The sequence below is a fragment of the Caretta caretta genome, chromosome 2 (genome assembly GCF_965140235.1).
Source record: "Caretta caretta isolate rCarCar2 chromosome 2, rCarCar1.hap1, whole genome shotgun sequence".
Taxonomy (NCBI): Eukaryota; Metazoa; Chordata; order Testudines; family Cheloniidae; genus Caretta; species Caretta caretta.
Genome location: NC_134207.1, coordinates 6336262 through 6354732, shown reverse-complemented (window position 1 = coordinate 6354732; position 18471 = coordinate 6336262). Strand labels below are relative to the sequence as shown.

Here is an 18471-nt window from a genome sequence, read left to right as displayed (position 1 = left end):
TCCCACTGCTAGACTCACCAGCTGCCTTCTAGGCCCCTCTGGCCATGGGACCGATATCCCAGGGATCCTGCCTTAAACCTCCCTGGCTGATAAGCGGCTAGTCTCAGGGATTTCATGGAGTCATAGAAATTAGAGAAGAAAAAGAACAATCCCGCATGGGCAGCACTGGGTCATTCCCTAGAGGACAGTCTTAGGTGTTTTATCCAGCCCACATCCAATGTAGTGAGTTAAGTGAGTGAATTGGATTATGAACCCAGTTTTCAGGTGTCTTGCTTTGCGTGCCCAGTCACCACGGTTGTGCACGTGAATTGGGGAACTGCTTGCACAACTGCAGCAACAGAGGACACACTTTGCACACCTAACTGGACACCTGCCACTGTGCAACATTTCTCCCCCATCTTCCACCGCGCGCACGTGCTCACACACACACACAGAGCTAGCTCCATCCCGACTGTATCCCACCGAACACTGGAGTGACACCAGCAATGAATTCAGCCCACAATGTAAATAACAACTCGTGTCTCACTCCACACACAAACCCCGCGCCCAAAGTCCAAGTCGCCGGGAGATTAGGCTGGGTCTGCATGGCACCGTTTGGTGCTTTGGATCCAGTTTGACTGATTCCAGCTCTGCTTTCTGCAATGCACTGGTTCCCTCCCATTTCTGGGGGTTGTGTGGGGTTCCTACTGGGCTTCCTGGGGAATGTCTGGCTGGTGGAAAATACCATGACAACTGTTTTCCTTGTATTGCTAATTAAAGGAAGGTGAGTTGGCAGCAAGGAAGGAAGGAGGGGAACCAGAAGCAAAGAGAGAGAGAAAGAGAACTGGCACTGAGAGACACGGCGGAATGGGGACAGTGGGAGAGACAGACCCAGACAGAGGGTTGCTGGAACCATGGAGAGGGACAAACAGGAAGAGCGGGGCCAGGAGGGTCACAGGAAAAGGAGACTCTGATGCTAATTATTATGATTGCCACTGTTTATCGCTTGCCATCATGGTGCAGAGCACTGAGCTAGACACACGGTGCCCTCGTGCCCAGATTGATCGGATGGGGGGCACGAGCGGGGGAGAGGATGACAAGCTGGAGAGCAGAACAGGAGGGGAGGTGAGAGGCTCTCAATCTCCCTGCCATCTGTGGAGCTGAGCCAGTGCTAGCAAGCAGAGGAGACACTGGGCAAAGGGAGAAAAGAAAACCAGGGCAGGAAGTGAGCGGCCAGCTCCCATACTGCTGAGAGAGGGGAGGAGAGCAGAAATAGAAAGAAAGAAAGAAAGAAAGAAAGAAAGAAAGAAAAGGAGGGAGTGAGAGAGGTAGGGAAAGAAAGCTAAATAGAAAGAACATGATTCATATCTCACTGACACTGGGGTAAAATGGGGTTTATTCCCCTGAGATCCCTGGAGCTAACCCTGTGTGAGATCAGAATCAGGCACAAAACATCAGAAGAGGGGAAAAGGGCTAACTAGACTGACACCAGAATGAGTGCAATGGGAGAAAGAGCGCCTAAAACCCAGACAGACCATCAAAAGAACAATGGGCTGGACTGATCCCCGGTGCAGCTCATCATTCTCTAGTGGAGTCCCATCAGGGCTGAGTTTGAGCCTGAACCTTTAAGAGTGTGGGCTCCCCCCAGAACCCTGGGGTCCCCAGAGCACAGCAACCCCCCTGTGCACCGGCCTCTACAGGAGGGGCAAGAGGCAAGCTGTGGGGAAGAGCTCCCCTGGCCACCTGCAGTGGGGTGAGACAGCTCCCTGCATGTGCTAGGGATGTGCAGAGATGCTGCCTGCAGCCCCCTGTGCTTTCATGTCACACGCTGGCCCTAGAGAGATATTTCCCCTGGGGTATCAGAGGCAGTTGTCAACCAAAAGGACAAATGCCTACCCCAACGAGTTTGTGTGGGTCCTGTATTTGCCATAAGGGGAGGCTGCATGGCCAATGGAAATAACATGGGCTTGGCCCTCCTGGTTTGAATCCCAGCTGCACTCCTAACGCTACGTGACCCTGGGGAGAAATGTCCTCCCTGCCTCAGTTTACCCATCTACAAGACAGATGCAGGAGAGCAGCTCAAATCAAGGTGCTAAAGGAAAGCATGTCGGCTGCATAGTGAGGTGCACAGCTGAGAACAGGCAGAAGGTGCTTCATTTGCAGTATCTGCCCTGCCTAGAGCCTTACTGTGAAGACTCGCAACGTGAACTAGTCTGGAGCAGAACTGGCCCCCACCACAGCAGCTTCTGGTCAACTCCACTGCAATCACATGGTGGGATTACAGCTTGAGCTGACACCTGGAGCTAGCTCTAATCTGGCTAGCTCAGGTTCCAGAGCCGCAAAGGCGTGACAGCGTGAACTTCTGCATGGGCTGTGCAAACCGGCCCACAACCCTGGGGAATTATTCATGATGCTAGCCTGTGATTCGTAGATTTCAAGGCCAGCAGGACCTTTCTGATCATCTAGTCTGACCTCCTGTATAGCACACTGCAGAGAACTGCCCCAAATCAATTCCTAGTGCATACTGCTTAGAAAAACAGCCAGGCTTGATTTAAAAATTGTCAGTAATGGAGAATCCACCACGACCTTTGGTAAATTGTTCCAGTGGTTAATTACATATGCTGCTAAAAGTTTCTGCCTTATCTCCAGTCTGAATTTGGCCTGCTTCAACTTCCAGCCATTGGATAGTGTTAGACCTTCCTCTGATAGACTGAACAGCCCGTTATCAAATATTTGTTCCCCGTGGAGGCGTATAGACTGTGATCAAGTCACCCCTTAACCTTTTGAGTCTATCACAATAAGGCAGGTTTTCTAATCCTTTAGTCATTCTTGTGGCTCTTCTCTGAACCTCTCCAATTTATCAACATCCTTTTTCAATTGCAGCTACCCAAACTGGGCACAGGATTCCAGAAGCAGTTGCACCAGTGGCAAATTCAGAGGTAAAATAACTTCTCTGCTCCTACTCGAGATTCCCCTTTTTATGCAGCCCAGGATGGCATTAGCCCTTTTGGCCACAGCATCACACTGGGCACTCATGTTCAGCTAATTATCTACCAAAACCCCGAAAGCTTTTTCCGAGTCGCTGTTTCCCCCGTCCCCCATCCTGTAAGCATGGCCTACATTCTTTGTTCTCAGATGTATACATTAGCCATATTATAATACATATTATTTGCTTGTACCCTGCTTAACAAGTGATTCAGATTGCTCAGTGACCTGTCCTCTTCATTATTTACCACTTGGCCACACCCCAAGACTCCAGTAAAGTCACAAGGCAGTTGTTTTCTTCTAATACTGAACAAGGAACTTTACTGTAATAAAGAAAACAATGGGCTTGTCTTCACTGCAACAGCCATCTTGAGCAACTCCTCTACGCTTAGCCTTGCAAAACACTGAAGGTGCCCAGCGGGACTAGATTAGTAGTTGGTGACTTATGCTAACTCCAGCTGTAGCTGCATCTGTGATGTTGCACTCTATATGATTTTATGAAAATATGCTAATGAGTGTGAATATAATGTAACTGGAATATGCTTCATGCAAAAGGTCTCTTGTAAGGTATAATTACAAAGTTTATAATCTACTGAGTGTGGTCATCCATTTTGTATAAATGTATCATTCTTGTATATGAAAATAGAAAGATGGAATATAACTCTGAGGTCCTATTGTAATTATGCAAAGTGTGGGCCATTAATGGTGGTTTGTAATCTTGATGGCTCCCATCAACTAGAACAATTGGTTGTAAATGGCTCTGTTTACTTGCAAGCCTTCCTGTGAGTCAGACCAGGAAGAATGAAGGTTTTGGATCTCCCCGGACATGTGACCATGTCTCCTGGTACTGGAATCCATCTTAAACCCGGTGCTTTTCCATTTAGAAGGAGGGGTGGGAACCCAGAGAAACAAAAGATTCCTGCCTTGTGCCAAAGGGGGTGGAACAGAACAAAGGAGGTGCCAGTCATGAGAAATTCCCTAGTTACCATCTGAGCTGGAGATGACAAGAACTGTACCAGGGGAAAGGATTGGGCCCAGACTAGGAAGGAGTCCCGTCTGTGAAAGAAGCTTATTGGAACATCTCTGAGGGTGAGATTTTATCTGTACTCTGTTTCCTAATGTATTGGGCTTAGACTTGCGTGTTTTTTATTAATTTGCTTGGTAACTTACTTTGTTCTGTCTGTTATTACTTGGAACCACTTAAATCCTACTTTTTATACTTAATAACATCACTTTTGCTTATTAATTAACCCAGAGTAGGTAATTAATACCTACAGGAGCAAACAGCTGTGCATATCTGTCTATCAGTGTTATAGAGGGCAGACAATTCATGAGCTGACCCTGTATAAGCTTTATACAGAGTAAAATGGATTCATTTGGTGTTTGGACCCCATTGGGTGTCTGGGTGCTGGAGACAGGAGCACTTGAGCTGTTTTCAGTTAATTCTGCAGCTTTGGCACGCATGGTTCAGACCCCGGGTCTGTGTTGGAGCAGACTGGCGTTCTGGAGGCCCAACAAGGCAGGGTACTGGAGGCCCAAAGTGGCAGAGAAAATGGGCCCAGAGGTAGTCTCAGCACATCAGGTGACAATCCCAAGGGGGTTTCTGTGATTGAACCTGTCACAGCATCCCCACTGCATTACTGGCTGGAGTGTCAGCCACACCCAATCTTCCCCCTTCCCACTGCCTGGATGGGCCAGAGAGCTGGAATTTAAAGCACCACTTAACTCAAGCGAGAGATTTTTGTGCATGAACGGGTGCTGTTTTAGGGGCAACACTGGGTTATAGCTTGAGCTGACAAACCCACAGCGTTATCCATAAGCTGCCCAGCCTTTCTCCCTCCTTCACTGAAAAGGGCAGCCTAGATTAGAGGCTTCCCCAGCCTCAACCCCCCAGCCTTCCTGCTATAGATTTAAGGAAACAGTGCACAAACCCTCTCAGCTCTGCCTGTGGCCAGTTGGTTGTTGGCCAGTTGGTTGTTTTTCTGGAAGCAACGTCTGCGGGAAGGGCGGTCAGAAGGAGAGCTAGAGATGTGTAAAAAAAAATAATGACAATAATAATACATTCGGAGTACTCTAGTCATCCGTCTCCAGACTGGGAACACTGCATTCCATTCAAACCGCCACTCAGAACGCACAACATACCAATCACAACACAATTCACATCAGCGCCTGCACTGTTCTTGCCTCCTCAAAGCGTGGGTGCCCACTGTACTTCTTTGTTGAAACCCCCTCATTCTGTGGCAGTGGGGGGCTCGCAAGTGGGGGACATCAGAGGGTGAGTGCTTTATTGGTATTAATTATAATTATTATTGCTAATAGTTGGGAGCAGGGAAGCCTGCGAGTTCTTCCCACTTTGTTTTCCCCAACAAGCACTTCTTTTTGGAGACAGATAAACCTTTTCCGGCATTAAAAAAAAGAAAAAAAAAAATCAGAGCGGCCTTTATTTTCTAATGCAATGCCTTTTGGTTTTGTTTCCTTGGTGGGCGGGGAAAATATTAACAAGCGATTGTCTCCCTGCAGCATCAAACCAGCGGAGGCTTAATCAAGTAAACAAACTCATTCTCTTTATTATTACTGCTGTGCTTTTTGCCTTTCCAATCTGAACGGTGTACTTGGCTGTTCTGACACTGATGGGATTAATGCAATAATAGGGACGTAGCTAAATTGGCCTGGTATACTTGTCATGTATGGAACTGATTAGCTGAGAGGGTACGTCTGTTGCTAGAAAAATAACCAAGCCACATTTGGATCTTGTTTACATTGGTGAAAATCTGGACTACTGCTGGTCAAGTCAATCGAGTGACTTTAGATTGGCATGGATGTAGCGGGGCGTGGAATCCGGCCCCCATTGGGTTATTTTTTAAGTGTGTGCTCCTCTTCCTTTTAGCATTGAATTCTCTATCCAATGTTTCTGAATTATGTATGTTTTAATGCCTCTTCAGCAGTAAATTTTAAAATGATGGGGAGGAGGCATTCTGGTTTGATCTCCAGCCACCCCAGGGCCTGGTTTCCATCAATGGGTGAGATTACACTGACTGTGTCTGCAGAGTTCTCATCGGTTGCTACTGTGCAGTGTTGCTAACCTGAGCCTGAACCAGCTTTGCATCAAAGTCATCCAGGGACATGATAATCAGCCAGGTTCTTGAGGGCTAATGGAAAGTGGCACTTTCTTGTTAGAACAGAGAAATAAACAGCCCACGCTGTGTCCCTGATGCCTGTACTGGGATCACGGCATTCCTATGTGGAAGGGGTGGTGTTGGCAACATTCCCACTGTCCCAGCACCTGTAGGAGACCCTAGTGGGTCTGGGGGTCTCTTGTGGGGCTGGAGTGGGCTGAGGCCTTGGTATTGTCACCCCTGACTTGTTGATACATCAGCTGAATCCCCCGGTACTAGGGAATCCTCTTTACAGAAGGCAGGAGATGCCTCGGCAGCATGGGTAAGGAGTGGACATCCTGGCAGGTGGGCCCAGAATCATGGAAGGGCACAGAGAGATATCATCCGAGAGCTGCAGGGTCTGAGGATCAACCCCTTGCTCGTTCCATGGTGGGGAGGATGGGACAATGCACGAAGCCTGGGAAACAAGCAGGGAGAACTGGAAGTCCTGGCACAGTCAAGGAATTATGATGTGATTGGAATAACAGAGACTTGGTGGGATAACTCACATGACTGGAGTATTGTCATGGATGGATATAAGCTGTTCAGGAAGGACAGGAAGGGCAGAAAAGGTGGGGGAGTTCCACTGTATGTAAGGGAGCAGTATGACTGCTCAGAGCTCAAGTATGAAACTGCAGAAAAACCTGAGTCTCTGGATTAAGTTTAGAAGTGTGAGCAACAAGGGTAATGTCGTGGTGGGAGTCTGCTATAGACCACCAGATCAGGGGGATGAGGTGGACAAGGCTTTCTTCCGGCAACTTGCAGAAGTTACTAGATCGCAGGCCCTGGTTCTCATGGGAGACTTCAATCACCCTGATATCTGCTGGGAGAGCAATACAGCAGTGCACAGGCAATCCAGGAAGTTTTTGGAAAATGTAGGGGACAAGTTCCTAGTGCAAGTGCTGGAGGAACCAACTAGGGGCAAAGCTCTTCTTGACCTGCTGCTCACAAACTGGGAAGAATTAGTAGGGGAAGCAAAAGTGGATGGGAACCTGGGAGGCAGTGACCATGAGATGGTTGAGTTCAGGATCCTGACACAAGGAAGAAATACAGACCCTGGACTTCAGAAAAACAGACTGTGACTCCCTCAGGAAACTGATGGGCAGGACGGGGAAAGGAGTCCAGAAGAGCTGGCTGTATTTTAAAGAATCCTTATTGAGGTTACAGGGACAAACCATCCCGTTGTGTAGAAAGAATAGTAAATATGGCAGGCGACCAGCTTGGCTTAACAGTGAAATCCTTGATGCTCTTAAATACAAAAAAGAAGCTTACAAGAAGTGGAAGATTGGACAAATGACCAGGGATGAGTATAAAAATATTGCTCAGGCTTGCAGGAGTGAAATCAGGAAGGACAAATCACACCTGGAGTTGCAGCGAGCAAGAGATGTTAAGAGTAACAAGAAGGGTTTTTCAGGTATGTTAACAACAAGAAGAAAATCAAGGAAAGTGTGGGCCCCTTACTGAATGAGGGAGGCAACCTTGTGACAGAGGATGTGGAAAAAGCTAATGTACTCAATGCTTTTTTTGCCTCTGTCTTCACGAACAAGGTCAGCTCCCAGACTACTGCACTGGGCAGCACAGCATGGGGAGGAGGTGACCAGCCCTTGGTAGAGAAAGACGTGGTTTGGGACTATTTAGAAAAGCTGGACATGCACAAGTCCATGGGGCTGGATGGGTTGCATCCAAGAGTGCTAAAGGAGTTAGCGGAGGTGATTGCAGAGCCATTGGCCATTATCTTTGAAAACTCATGGTGATTGGGAGAGGTCCCAGATGACTGGAAAAGGGCTAATGTAGTGCCCATCTTTAAAAAAGGGAAGAAGAAGGATCCGGGGAACTATAGGCCATTCAGCCTCACCTCAGTCCCTGGAAAAATCATGGAGCAGGTCCTCAAGGAATCAATTCTGAAGCACTTAGAGGAGAGGAAAGTGAGCAAGAACAGTCAGCATGGATTCACCAAGGGCAAGTCATGCCTGACTAATCTAATTGCCTTCTATGACGAGATAACTGGCTCTGTGGATGAGGGGAAACCAGTGGATGTGTTGTTCCTTGACTTTAGCAAAGCTTTTGACACGATCTCCCACAGTATTCTTGCCAGCAAGTTAAAGAAGTATGGGCTGGATGAATGGACTATAAGGTGGATAGAAAGCTGGCTAGATTGTCGGGCTCAACGGGTAGTGATCAATGGCTCCATGTCTAGTTGGCAGCCGGTATGAAGTGGAGTGCCCCAAGGGTTGGTCCTGGGGCTGGTTTTGTTCAATATCTTTATAAATGATCTGGAGGATGGTGTGGATTGCACCCTCAGCAAGTTTGCAGATGACACTAAACTGGGAGGAGAGGTAGATACACTGGAGGGTAGGGATAGGATACACAGTGACCTAGACAAATTGGAGGATTGGGCCAAAAGAAATCTGATGAGGTTCAACAAGGACAAGTGCGGAGTCCTGCACTTAGGACGGAAGAATCCCATGCACCGCTACAGATTAGGCACCGAATGGCTAGGCAGCAGTTCTGCAGAAAAGGACCGAGGGGTTACAGTGGATGAGAAGCTGGATATGAGTCAACAGTGTGCCCTTGTTGCCAAAAAGGCCAATGGCATTTTGGGATGTATAAGTAGGGGCATTGCCAGCAGATCGAGGGACGTGATCGTTCCGCTCTATTCGACATTGGTGAGGCCTCATCTGGAGTACTGTGTCCAGTTTTGGGCCCCACTCTACAAGAAGGATGTGGAAAAATTGGAAAGTGTCCAGCAGAGGGCAACAAAAATGATTAGGGGACTGGAACACATGACTTATGAGGAGAGGCTGAGGGAACTGGGATTGTTTAGTCTGCGGAAGAGAAGAATGAGGGGGGATTTGATAGCTGCTTTCAACTACCTGAAAGGGGGTTCCAAAGAGGATGGCTCTAGACTGTTCTCAGTGGTAGAAGAGGACAGAACAAGGAGTAATGGTCTCAAGTTGCAGTGGGGGAGATTTAGGTTGGATATTAGGAAAAACTTTTTCACGACGAGGGTGGTGAAACACTGGAATGCTTTACCTAGGGAGGTGGTGGAATCTCCTTCCCTGGAAGTTTTTAAGGGCAGGCTTGACAAAGCCCTGGCTGGGATGATTTAGTCGGGGATCGATCCTGCTTTGAGCAGGGGGTTGGACTAGATGACCTCCTGTGGTCCCTTCCAACCCTGATATTCTATGATTCTATGATTCTATGCTGGGGCAGGGGTTTAACCGCCACCAGCACCTGTCTCCGTGGAAAAAGTCTGGGAGAACCCCATGAGAGGAGCTCCGTCCACATCGCCAGCATGACCTGGCCCTGGAGCTGGCTTAACCACCGCACTAGCTAGCCCGGGGAAGGCTGCTCCCGGGTATGAGATCCTCTGGTGACACAGGGGATCTCCTGCCATGCATCACCCCTGCTGCCTGCAGGGTCCAGGAGAGAGGACTTGGCTGGGACACTACGCTATCCTGATCCTTGATAGTCTTTTAAAGCCCCGTGTGGCTGCTGCAACCTGGCATGGCTACTTAGGGGCACTGGCCTGCAGAGAGCTACAGCAGGATCAGGGTCATGCACAGGCAAACTTTAAAGCCACCTGCAATGTGCACAGTGCACAGCTGCAGTCCATAAGTGGTCTGGATAATATCCGAATCCTATTCATCCAGCAGTGTGGGGTTGCTTGACTTTGGCTTTGGAAGCTCCTTGGTTACTAGAAAAGATCTCCTGAACATTGTTGGAAATCTCAGTGTTGCCAGACTTCACCAGTCTTGTGATAGTCAATGTTTTTTCTTAAAGCACCAGCACCTGGAGTCATGTTATTACATGAGAATCTCAGCTTATGTTAAAAAAAAAAAGTAAGACTCTGGCCCTTCGTGTCTGGGGAGAAAAGCTGGAAAGGGGAAACGCTAAAGTTAAAAAAGAACAGACGGCAAATAAAAATAGCCCAACCTTTCTGATTTTTAAGGTACTCTCATGAATTTGGGGATCTGACTTTTGAACACTTGGGGTTGACAGGACTGAAATCCCAGTAACTGAAATCACCAAAACACACCTACCAATAGAGCTTGCCTTTGAACTGTGAGAGACGGGGGTCAATTTGCTCTTTCACATACATTCTCTCAAGTCAGGCTTAAATGTGAAGCCTCAGTCAGTGTCCTGTAGCATATTAGAAAACTCATGGTCTGACCCTCAGCCCTATGCCGGCTGACAATCCGGCCACTGGTTCTTGTCTCTGATTTACACCTCTGGCCTTTTCATTTTGCTGTGCATCCCTCTTTGCCAGGAGGGCCAGGTTCAGTGAAAAGGTGGACAAGGGGAAATAGGAGCTTCCCAGGGTAATAATAATAACAACACCCAGCTCTTGCTCAGCTGATCTCAAAACACTTCACCAGGAGGTCAGTATTATTTCTGGCCCCATTTTACAGAAGGAGAAATGGAGGCACTGGCCCAAGAGCTAAGACTAGAAGCAGCCCTAAGGCCCAGGGTAGGGAGCTACCCACTCCACTAATTAAGTGGGCTGCATTAATTTACCAAGCTTCTTGTGTTGGCTAAACACTCATTCCACCCCACCAGGATTCATTCCAACCGGTGTCAAGACCCAGCCAGCTGCCCTCTCAGCAATAGCCACTGAAACACAGGCTAGCCCATGGCATGAGCTGAGGTTTGTTTATTTTCCCTGTTTTGCTTTCTGCTGCCTCTCACTGCTTTTTAGTTCTTGTTTAACCCACAGCGTGATTGCTTACTTCTGTGATCAGTGCTTTCATCCACTAAACTGTTCTAGCCAGTGGGAGTCTCAGCTTGATTAAATGCATGCAGCCACCTTCTGTTTGCCGAGGCTAGCAGGTGAGTAGCTGGTTCATGGTGCTCTGGAGAACCCATGCCATGGCTGATGGAGAGGAAGGGGAAGGTTACTTCCTGTGGTCAGGGGGCCTGATTCTGAGCTTTCTTAGCCTGGTTTTACACCAGTGTAATTCCATTGACTTCCTTGAAGTTACTCCTGGCCTTATAGTGGTGTAAATGAGAGGTGAATCTGGCCTCATAGAATCATAGAATATCAGGGTTGGAAGGGACCTCAGGAGGTCATCTAGTCCAACCCCCTGCTCAAAGCAGGACCGATCCCCGACTAAATCATCCCAGCCAGGGCTTTGTCAAGCCTGCCCTTAAAAACTTCCAGGGAAGGAGATTCCACCACCTCCCTAGGTAAAGCATTCCAGTGTTTCACCACCCTCGTCGTGAAAAAGTTTTTCCTAATATCCAACCTAAATCTCCCCCACTGCAACTTGAGACCATTACTCCTTGTTCTGTCCTCTTCTACCACTGAGAACAGTCTAGAGCCATCCTCTTTGGAACCCCCTTTCAGGTAGTTGAAAGCAGCTATCAAATCCCCCCTCATTCTTCTCTTCCGCAGACTAAACAATCCCAGTTCCCTCAGCCTCTCCTCATAAGTCATGTGTTCCAGTCCCCTAATCATTTTTGTTGCCCTCTGCTGGACACTTTCCAATTTTTCCACATCCTTCTTGTAGAGTGGGGCCCAAAACTGGACACAGTACTCCAGATGAGGCCTCACCAATGTCGAATAGAGCGGAACGATCACGTCCCTCGATCTGCTGGCAATGCCCCTACTTATACATCCCAAAATGCCATTGGCCTTTTTGGCAACAAGGGCACACTGTTGACTCATATCCAGCTTCTCATCCACTGTAACCCCTCGGTCCTTTTCTGCAGAACTGCTGCCTAGCCATTCTGTCTCTAGTCTGTAGCGGTGCATGGGATTCTTCCGTCCTAAGTGCAGGACTCCGCACTTGTCCTTGTTGAACCTCATCAGATTTCTTTTGGCCCAATCCTCCAATTTGTCTAGGTCACTGTGTATCCTATCCCTACCCTCCAGTGTATCTACCTCTCCTCCCAGCTTAGTGTCATCTGCAAACTTGCTGAGGGTGCAGTCCAAGCCATCCTCCAGATCATTAATGAAGATATTGAACAAAACCAGCCCCAGGACCGACCCTTGGGGCACTCCACTTCATACCGGCTGCCAACTAGATATGGAGCCATTGATCACTACCCGTTGAGCCCAACGACCTAGCCAGCTTTCTATCCACCTTATAGTCCATTCATCCAGTTCATACTTCTTTAACTTGCTGGCAAGAATACTGTGGGAGATCGTGTCAAAAGCTTTGCTAAAGTCAAGGAACAACACATCCACTGGTTTCCCCTCATCCACAGAGCCAGTTATCTCGTCATAGAAAGCAATTAGATTAGTCAGGCATGACTTGCCCTTGGTGAATCCATGCTGACTGTTCCTGCTCACTTTCCTCTCCTCTAAGTGCTTCAGAATTGATTCCTTGAGGACCTGATCCACGATTTTTCCAGGGACTGAGGTGAGGCTGAATGGCCTGTAGTTCCCCGGATCCTCCTTCTTCCCTTTTTTAAAGATGGGCACTACATTAGCCTTTTTCCAGTCGTCCGGGACCTCCCCCGCTCGCCATGAGTTTTCAAAGATAATGGCCAATGGTTCTGCAATCACATCCGCCAACTCCTTTAGCACTCTTGGATGCAACCCATCCAGCCCCATGGACTTGTGCATGTCCAGCTTTTCTAAATAGTCCCTAACCACTTCTTTCTCCACAGAGCGCTGGTCACCTCCTCCCCATGCTGTGCTTCCCAGTGCAGTAGTCTGGGAGCTGACCTAGTTCATGAAGACAGAGGCAAAAAAAAAGCATTGAGTACATTAGCTCTTTCCACATCCTCTGTCACTAGGTTGCCTCCTTTATTCAGTAAGGGACCCACACTTTCCTTTACTTTCTTTTTGTTGCTAACATACCTGAAGAAACCCTTCTTGTTACTCTTAACATCTCTTGCTAGCTGCAACTCCAGGTGTGATTTGGCCTTCCTGATTTCACTCCTGCATCCCCGAGCAATATTTTTATACTCTTCCCTGATCATTTGTCCAATTTTCTACTTCTTGTAAGCTTCTTTTTTGTGTTCAAGATCAGCAAGGATTTCACTGTTAAGCCAAGCTGGTCGCCTGCCATATTTACTATTCTTTCTACACAACGGGATGGTTTGTCCCTGTAACCTCAGTAAGGATTCTTTAAAATACAGCCAGCTCTCCTGGACTCCTTTCCCCGTCATGTTATTCTCCCAGGGCATCCTGCCCATCAGTTCCCTGAGGGAGTCAAAGTCTGCTTTTCTGAAGTTCAGGGTCTGTATTCTGCTGCTCTCCTTTCTTCCCTGTGTCAGGATCCTGAACTCGACCATCTCATGGTCACTGCCTCCCAGGTTCCCATCCACTTTTGCTTCCCCTACTAATTCTTCCCGGTTTGTGAGCAGCAGGTCAAGAAGAGCTCTGCCCCTAGTTGGTTCCTCCAGCACTTGCACTAGGAAATTGTCCCCTACACTTTCCAAAAACTTCCTGGATTGCCTGTGCACCGCTGTATTGCTCTCCCAGCAGATATCAGGGTGATTGAAGTCTCCCATGAGAACCAGGGCCTGCAATCTAGTAACTTCGGTTAGTTGCCGGAAAAAAGCCTTGTCCACCTCATCCCCCTGGTCCGGTGGTCTATAGCAGACTCCCACCATGACATCACCCTTGTTGCTCACGCTTCTAAACTCAATCCAGAGACTCTCAGGTTTTTCTGCAATTTCATACCCGAGCTCTGGGCCATCATACTGCTCCCTTACATACAGTGGAACTCCCCCACCTTTTCTGCCCTTTCTGTCCTTCCTGAACAGCTTATATCCATCCATGATAGTACTCCAGTCATGTGAGTTATCCCACCAAGACGCTGTTATTCCAATCACATCGTAATTCCTTGACTGTGCCAGGACTTCCAGTTCTCCCTGCTTTTTTCCCAGGCTTCTTGCATTTGTGTGTAGGCGCTTGAGATCACTCGCTGTTTGTCCTGCTTTCTTAGTATGAGGCAGGAGCCCTCCCCTCTCGCATTCTCCTGCTCATGCTTCCTCCCGGTATCCCTGGTCCCCACTTACCTCAGGGCTTTGGGTCTCCTTCCCCGGTGAAGCTAGTTTAAAGCCCTCCTCACTAGGTTAGCCAGCCTGTTCGCCTCTTTAGGAGGAGGAAGGAGCCAAGAGAATGAGGAAGGCAGTGACAGCTGTGGGTAAGGAGACTGATAGGTGAGGTTGAGTTCTAATGTGGGCAGGAGCTTCTCCCACATCTGCCTACTGTGGGGTTCTGGCACCATCTCCTGAAGCATCTGGCGCGGGCCTCTATTGGAGACAGGGTACAAAGTGGATGGACTATGGTCTGATCTAGTCTGGTAATTCTGGAAGGTGGAAAAAATGCAATTAAAAACCCTCTTGACTTGTAATTACCTGATTTTGCAGATCTGTCTTATAATTTTGCAAGACTGGAGGTGGCCATAACTGGACCTCTTGGTTGGTGTACTGTTGTGACACCCTGTGATGTTTCTCTTGTGTGTGTATACCATACAGGCAGCAGCTCTGTGCCTCATAATTGAATCAGTCAGAGAGACTCACAGGCAGGGAGAACAAACTTCCAGTGGTATGGTCAGTTTTTAAAAAAAACTGCATCTCAATTAACAGCAAAGCATGTCTCCAAGATCTAACAGCCTACACGTTCAGTTAAACTTGTAAAACCACCGGTAACTCTTTTCAGCTTGGAAAAGAGACAGCTAAGGGGGGATATGATAGAGGTCTATAAAATCATGACTGGTGTGGCGAAAGTAAAAAAGGAAGTGTTATTTGCTTTTTCTCATAACACAAGAACTAGGGGTCACCAAATGAAATTAATAGACAGCAGGTTTAAAACAAGCAAAAGGAATTATTTTTTCACACAATGCACAGTCAACCTGTGGAACTCCTTGCCAGAGGATGTTGTGAAGGCCAAGACTATAACAGGATTCAAAAAAAGAACTAACTAAATTCATGGAGGATAGGTCCATCAATGGCTATTAGCCAGGATGGGCAGGGATGGTGTCCCTAGCCTCTGTTTGCCAGAAGCTGGGAATGGGCGACAAGGAATGGATCACTTGATGATTACCTGTTCTGTTCATTCCCTCTGGGGCACTTGGCACTGGCCACTGTCAGCAGACAGGATACTGGGCTGCATGGACCTTTGGTCTGACCCAGTATGGCTGTTCTTATGTTCTTAACAGAGCCATGTGGTAGCTTTTAATAATATTACAGCTGGCAGCCTCAGCAGAGACCAGAGACTGTATGGGTCCTGATTCCCCACTCACCCGTAGGGTTGGGAACATCTCAGGTAATGGCTGATACACATTTAATAATGACAAATAATTACTAAAGACCATGTATATTTGGCAGGGGTTATGTGTGTGGGAAATTCACCCTGCCCCTGCTACAAAGGCCTTTAGTCTTCAGTGTGTCAGGACTGGGGTGTGGGTGGTCAGACTTACTGGTTGGAGCCACAGCAGTCAGGAACCAGAAGTCAGAGCCAAGAGTCAGGAACCGAGGAAGGGAACAGGCAGGAACGGACTAGAGCAGGGGAACAGCAAGGCTAGGAAAAAGGCAGGCATAGGAGCCTCACTTCAGCCAAGCAGGGGGTCCTACTGCAAGCCAGCTGAGCTCATTAATCTGCCTGGCGGCTAGTCCTTAGGCGTGGCTGACAGGGCTCGATCCTGACCCAAAGCTGCAAAACTCCTTTCACCAGCACTAAATTCACCAAGGGCCAGATTGTGAATATGAGTGTGCAAGGGGAGGAGGGGAAGCAAGCTTCCCCCACCTCCTCCTCCATTGCCTGCTACAACACTTTCAAAGGGGATTATGCCTCCCTGAAGCACAGCACCTCCTGCTGGTCCCACTGGGGTAGTGGAGCGCTGCACCATGGCCAGTGAGGGCCAGCCTTCACAATCCAGCTCCCAAAGTTGAAACAATGCCAGTCAATTCAACAGCTCGCTCCTGAACCCTGCCAGGGGCTGAGGGAGAGCCCTGCTCTGAGGAAATGCCCGCGTCAGGGGCTGCGCATGTGGGGGGGTGGGGGGGGTGAGCCGCTCTCTTCCGCACAATAGACTTGTAGGTAAGAGAGAATGATTCAGCCCGGGGGCAGGTCCCCGCTGCACCCCAACTTCCCTGGGTGACCCCGAGCAGATCATTGGCTCTCTCTGGGCTTCATCTGGGAAGTGGGGATAACCAGACTTCCCTTTGCCTGTTGGCTGCTTGGGGCAGGTGTGGACAGCTATGGGTCCGTACGGCACCTGCGGGGCCCTGATCTCAGCGCTACCGGGCCCCAGATAAGTCCAGAGGCATCAGGTCTTCGGCAAAGCTCTTTCGCTCATCACGGGTGTCTTCCTCCATGTCACCCAGAATAGCCTGTGTCGCCACTGACCTTACGAAGCAAAGGCGCCTCGGGGGGAGGATATCTGGATTTCCCGCCCCACCTCCCTTTTTTCTGTCAAGTTTTCCCCAGCACCTGCGTGGAACACCCTGGAGAACAAAGCTGGTCTGGTCTGCTCCTGCTTCCTGCTTTAGCGAGGCTCAAAGCCGGGGTGGGGAGAGATTCAGAGGCAGGAGGGGGAGTGAGAGGATGACAGGGAAAGTGTGGCGGGGGGTGAGGCGTGGGAGGGATAGACGTGTGGGCTGAGCATGTGTGACAGGTGGAGAGAGAGCAATCTCCTTGACTCCCAGATTCCTGAACATGGTGCTGTCGTTCCGTGCAACCCCCCCCCCCACACACACACACACACTTCCCCTGCTCTGGAAAGCAGTGAGACACCCTGAGACAGTCATAGGGGAGAGGAGGAATGCCTCAGAGCAATGGGGAGAGGGGGCTGAGATGCTGCGTAGCCACCTCCCGCTGGACACTGCTGAGAAACAGACCTGGGGACCAGAGCCCCTAGCCTGGGAGGGCCATGCCCCCCCTGCCCCGACAGACAGCTGGCCGGTCTCTGTCAGGCTTGGCAACAGCCGGCATGCCCAGAAAGTCTCCTCGAATTGAACGGAGAGTGATAGGGCAACCGCACGAGAGGGGGAGATTCTGAGCCCCCTTCCCCCCCGGCTCTGCTCTCTGGCTGGCATCCTAACAGCAAGCCACGGTCGTTACGTACCCCGAGGGGAAAACATACCAGCCCCATGCCCAGCCTGAACCCGCTGCTGTCTGGGCCGCGTCGCTTCCCCATGCTCTGCCTCTTGTTCTGCAGCTCAGAGCCCCAGCCAGCCAGGTGCTGAGCATCCCCCTCCCCTAGCAAATCACCAGGGGCAGAAGACACCGAGCGCCCTGCCGGCGCCTGCCAGGATCAGGGCTGTAAATTCGTCAGCTCTTGAGGATGGGGATCTTGGCACTGTGGGCAGCCCTTCCTTAGAGAATAGAGCAGCCCCACTGACATCAGGAATAACTCACGTGAGGAAGGGTTTGCAGGATCATGTCTACACAGCATCTTAAGACGATAACAGGGTTCAAAAAAGAACTAGCTAAATGCATGGAGGATAGGTCCATCAATGGCTATTAGCCAGGATGGACAGGGATGGTGTCCCTAGCCTCTGTTTGCCAGAGGCTGGGAATGGGCGGATGGGTCAGAGCCCAAGTCCTGCTGCGACTCAGGTCCAGGCCCTGTCATTTTGCAGTGTGGACGCAGCTCAAGCCGCAGCCCCAAGGCAGAAGGGCTGCGTTGCACAGCATGGCCGTGTTAGCATGGCCGTGAGAGCTGGGTCCATCAATTGCAATGCAGTGTGGACGCTGAAGTGCTGGCTTGGAAACACCAAGTCAGCAAGTCCGGGTGCCACAGACCCAGGTTTACGCTGCAGTGTAGACACACCCATAAAGTGCCTTGCCCATGTGGGGCACTGCCGTGCGAATACTGTCAGCGTATAGCACAGAGATGACCAAGGCCCTGTGTGCCCAGGGTTAACAGGTATGGCATTCTGGTTGTTTCGCCTCCCTTCCCCCGCACACTGTACGTCTCCAGTGAACCACTTTGAGAATTCAGCCACATCCTGCCCCAGCCTGCCTGGGGACACTGGGTCTGATCCAAATCCCACTGGAGTCTATAGAACGATTCCCATGGACGCCAGCGGACTCTGGATCAGGCTCATTGTCTTTGCTGGAGTGTGGCACTCACTGGGGCTAGGGGCAGTTCATGCAGCGCTGCGAGACCTGCTGGTGCCGGGTGCCCTGTGGCGTGGGAGGAGGGCTAACCCAACCAGGGACTGACAGAGACTCTGGTGCGACATTCATTGTCCAGATGCCAGTGTTGCGTGTGGCACGAGATTGCGAGCTCTGGAGAGACGGACTGGAGCTCCCCTGGAGATCAGGCCGTCTCTCCCTTTCTTGCAACCTCTATTTATCAGGAAACCACCATCCACTGCCCCCTCTCTGAACAAACACACACACACCAGCTCTGGATTTGTTTCCCTTCCCCCAGTGGCACCAAAG

At 49.6% G+C, this 18471-nt stretch overlaps 1 long non-coding RNA gene across 3 annotated transcripts in view; it reads left to right on the top strand.

Annotated features, from left to right (window-relative positions):
- Positions 1-18471, top strand: part of LOC142070926 (uncharacterized) — a 158424-nt gene that overhangs the window by 20257 nt on the left and 119696 nt on the right. For 2 of the 3 annotated variants that reach the window (XR_012666855.1, XR_012666854.1), the window contains exon 2: positions 2863-2918. The exons of the other annotated variant lie outside the window; for it this stretch is intronic. This is a non-coding gene — a long non-coding RNA (uncharacterized LOC142070926). The remainder of the gene's footprint in view (positions 1-2862; positions 2919-18471) is intronic. 3 annotated transcript variants of the gene reach the window in all.